The sequence below is a fragment of the Hemicordylus capensis genome, chromosome 2 (genome assembly GCF_027244095.1).
Source record: "Hemicordylus capensis ecotype Gifberg chromosome 2, rHemCap1.1.pri, whole genome shotgun sequence".
NCBI classification, from domain to species: Eukaryota; Metazoa; Chordata; class Lepidosauria; order Squamata; family Cordylidae; genus Hemicordylus; species Hemicordylus capensis.
The window spans coordinates 134153012-134157566 of record NC_069658.1 but is presented as its reverse complement, the minus strand read 5'-3'; positions in this window follow the sequence as shown (position 1 = coordinate 134157566).

Sequence of the window (4555 nt, the reverse complement as noted above, 5' to 3'; positions counted from 1 at the left end):
GAAACTAGCAATTGGCTCCAAGTTACTTTACTCTTAGCACACATGCATGCATAACTAAATCCGCTGTGTTTGTGCCTCTGTGCACTCTGCTATATTGAAAAAGGGATTCTCTCACCACAGAGAATTTCCAACACACAGAACCATGTGGTTTTCTTGGTAGAATACAGGAGGAGTTTACCATTGCCTCCTCCCGTGCAGTATGAGATGATGCCTTTCAGCACCTTCCTATATTGCTTCTGCCCAATATAGGAGTTTCTCATATTCTGGGAAACACACCAGCAGGGATTTGAACCAACAGCCTCCTGCTCTCTAGGCAGGTTGCTTCCCGGCAGTGCCATTAGATGGCTGCTGAGTTGCCAATAGGGCAATGTTATGTTTACTAAGTAGTGAAATATATGGCGGTGTCTCTGGAATGTGGAAAGGCCACAAGAGGTGCAAGAGGTGTAAGTGTAAAGAAACCAGTTTGCAGCTTCTAGTGAAGCCTTAGGAAGCAAGGCTTCTCTCTTAATGTGATCTGTTGCTGCATTGAAGGAGTGTGCATGCAGCTTGCTTCCACCTGATGCTCAACTCGTATATTTGTACATAAACTGGGGCAGAGCTATAATAGAGTGCATGGGTCCCCAGCAGTGTTCTCTCCAATTTTTTTTTTCATCTGTGTGCAGAATGAATTTTGTTCTGGGCGGCAGTATCAAGGCAATGTGTGCACACATGCATTCAGAGTGGGCGTTCCTGATTCAGCCTGTGCAGGATCTAAAATTAACTGAGTGGACATTTCATTGTTTTACAAGTTTGTTTTAATTGTAAACCGCCCTGAGCCATTTTTGGAAGGGCAGTAAATAAATAAATAAACAAACAAACAAACAAATAAATACATACATACCATCTGGCTGGTAGGAGCATGCCATTGCTGCGGGGGCGGGGGGGGGGAGGCTGCCATCATCACTGGTACCAGCACCACCACTGGGAGAGTGAGTAAACACGCCATCCTCAGAGTAGGCAGCACACAGCCACCATGCGGAGGGCGGGGTGGGGGACGACAACACTTGCCTGTGAGAACATGGGCCGCCTGTGCCCTCTGATATAAAGCAAAATATGGCAGTTTTTGCCATAAGCCTCTAGTGATCCCTCCTCTAAAAGCAAAAAAAAAGAGCCCCAGGATTACCCCTGGAATTTCTCACCAGTTGTGTGGAAGTGAAGAACACATAACCAGGGATCCACACATTTAGGCTTAGTTTGCTAGCCAGCCCTTATTTCTGCCACCAGTTCTCTCTCTCTTCCTTCAGATCCTTTTCTGGCACCCAGGTAGAGGAATTAGGAGAGAAGCAGGCTTATGTCAATTGCACGGGGATATGGAGAGGGTAAGGATCAGTGGGCACCATCTCTTACTGCTCAGAAAGGATTCCTGCTGTTTCTGACCTTCTCAAGGAGACTCTGGTGAGGAGATCAGTGTGATGCTGGGTGTCCTATTCACCAGAGGGCTGTGGGCACTCACCCCTGGCGAGCTGACAAGCAGAGCCTGCACATAATAAGTTGTCTTATATTTTACAAATCTTTTCAAACATGCTTCAAAATTTGTAAAAGCTGCCACCCTGCCAGTCCCACATTTATTTTGTGCTTGGTTTGTTATTAATATACAATGGAGTTTGAATTAACACAGGCAAAATCTGGCCCTATATTTAGCATTTCTCTCACCAAGAATGTACAAGCCTAGAGAATATGGAAGATAATTACCAGTCATCCGTTACTTCATGTCAGTCAGGCTCAGATATGCCTACACCCCACATGCAACTCTGCTATTCTGTCGCAAGTGAATTGTTTCAAGAGACATCACATCAACAAAATCAATTGCTGAATGATTTTGCAGAGCCCTGACTCTGGATGCACATTTCTATGGAACACCTGAGGACCACAGATACTTGACTAAACTGAAGGAAAATGAAATGTTTCCTATCCATATCCTACCCATACCCAGTCCTGCACCCCTCCCCCATTCCTGTTTGAAGTACCTCAGGGAAGAGCCATGGAATATCTTAGTGTTGCAACCAGACTAATCTGATCAATAAGACCGTGTTCTGCCACATAACTAAGACGGTGGTCTGAAGAGCCGGTGCATTCTCTATCTAGCCAGGCTTCTCCCATGACCCACAGGTGATGTCTTTGACCTGCCAAATTCCATCCTGGTATCACCTCTGCTGTGACATGACAGGGTAAATCCTGGCTCTGTCTGTCCCTGCTCTGCCGAATCTGAGAAGCTCAGCTCGATCTCTTGTCCCACCCATGGGCATGGGAGCTCTGTAGAAGGATATGACCAGCAAGAACAAGCCTGAATAAACAGGAAAGCTGTTTGGGCCAGGAAACCTCTGTCCTTATGAAGCTTTTTTACCAGTAGCCATCAAGGAGTGAATGAGCTGTTTTAAGTAGACCTTGGTGCCCCACCCCTTCCTATGTGCAGGGGCCTGATCCAATGTTAACCCTGAAATATTTGCCACATAAAAATTAAGCAAACATTTGAGTCTTTTGAGGGGGGTTGAGAACAGCCCCAAACTAGGTTTTGAAGCATGGGGAAGTCCAAGATGCTTGCCAATCAATATATTATTTCTTGGCAAAGATGTATTTGGTGACTGATGGCGGCAGCAGCAGTAGCAGCACACACGTAAACACTGTTGCTCCTTGTGGTGGCCAGCTCAGTCAGATACCATGGATTTTCCGTGCAAAATATGCCAGAAAATGTTTGTTGCTGTGTTGCCTGGTGTGTTTTAGGGGATAACCAAGGGGGACTGGCAAGAGCCAGCTGCTGCCGCTTGCCAACATTCACCAAGTCACAGCTTTGTCAAGCAAGAATATATCAATTGGTAGGCCCCTCAGTGCTGACTGCAATTGCTCTCAGAGAAAAAGCTTGATGATTTTAATTTGCTTAATATGTACAAATTATAACCTGCCTATTGATTTGCTAAAATGTGTTTAAAGGAAAGTAAAGTTGTACCATTGTGTCGATGTCGACTCCTGGCGCCCACAGAGCCCTGTGGTTGTCTTTGGTAGAATACAGGAGGGGTTTACCATTGCCTCCTCCCACGCAGTATGAGATGATGCCTTTCAGCATCTTTCTTTATCACTGCTTCCCGATATAGGCGGGGATTCGAACCAGCAACCTCTTGCTCCCTAGGCAAGTAAAAAACTTCCTCACTGCGCCATTAGGTAGGAGGAAACAAAAAAGGAAGAAGAAGAAAAGGCAGGCTGGAATATAACTCAACTATGTGTTTCTTACCTGTACCTACCTTGCAATTTTTGAGGTTCCTTTGTGAGCTTCTCACAAAAGTACTAAATTGGAACTCCCTCATTGTAACCAATTGTGAAAGTATTTGCCAAATGGGAAGGGAGTTTGGGGTCAACTAACTTGGCAAATAGGCACCTTTTTAATGTGGTGATTCTCTTTATTTAGCAGGGGGAGAGTAACTGGCTCTATCCACCCCCAGCACAGTACCTCCAGTGACTGTTGCTGGTGTCTAACTTATGTTTCTTTTTAGATTGTGAGCCCTTTGGGGACAGGGATCCATCTTATTTATTTGTTAGTTCTCTGTGTAAACCTCCCTGAGCCATTTTTGGAAAGGAAGTATAGAAATCAAATTATTATTATTATTATTATTATTAATAATAATAATAATAATAATAATAATAATATAAGTATAATAATAAATACCTTCTGCCAATTCCAATTGTACTGAAGGGAAAAAAATCCCCCTACAGCAGAAGTGAAATGGAGTGATGTGCAAGGGAGATGTTTCAGTCCCAATGGTCTTAGAGATTGTTCACTTGCTTGCTATTTCGAGGAGATGCAGTAAGGGAACAGACTCTTTTCTGAGTGTGGGTGGTCTTGTGTCGCTTGCATGAAGAAACAGCAGCAGCAGGGGCTATTTTTAGCTTAAAGTAGGCCAGGCAGCCCCAGAAGAAGTTTTAATAGGAAGAATATATTTAAAGGGAGAAAATCCTCACTAGAAAAAACAGGAAAAGTAAACAAGAGACATAACGGAAAGGTGTTTCACAACAGTAAATATACATGAAATAGAAAAAAAGGCCTCCAGACAAGCTAGGCTCTGTTTCCTAATGAGCCTGGTTTATCCCCCATAAGTAAACAATTTCCCCCCTTTCTCCAAACATAGGATTAACTCTCAGAACCATTACCCTGCATGGGGGGGGGGGGATAATACACTGAGGTAAGATTTTGCAATGGAGGATGCTATTATAGAAGTGTTTCCACATTTTTTTCTCATATCATCTGCCCACTCTCTTTTTTAAGAGTATAACCCCCAAATTCACTAGTGCTGCTTTTGTGTTTTGCTGTGTATGGTGTAGAGTTTTCTACATAGTATTCTGCTATAAGCAATATCCTGGATTTCCTTTCAGTATGATGTTTGTATTTTGCTTTATGCTCTTTAAAACACCAACATGATGGGGGATTAATACTTATCACAGGCTTTTATTATTTATGCTGTGCAAGTTATATCCAGTCACATAAACATACTGAGGCTGGTCTCACTCACAGCCTAACCCAGGCTAG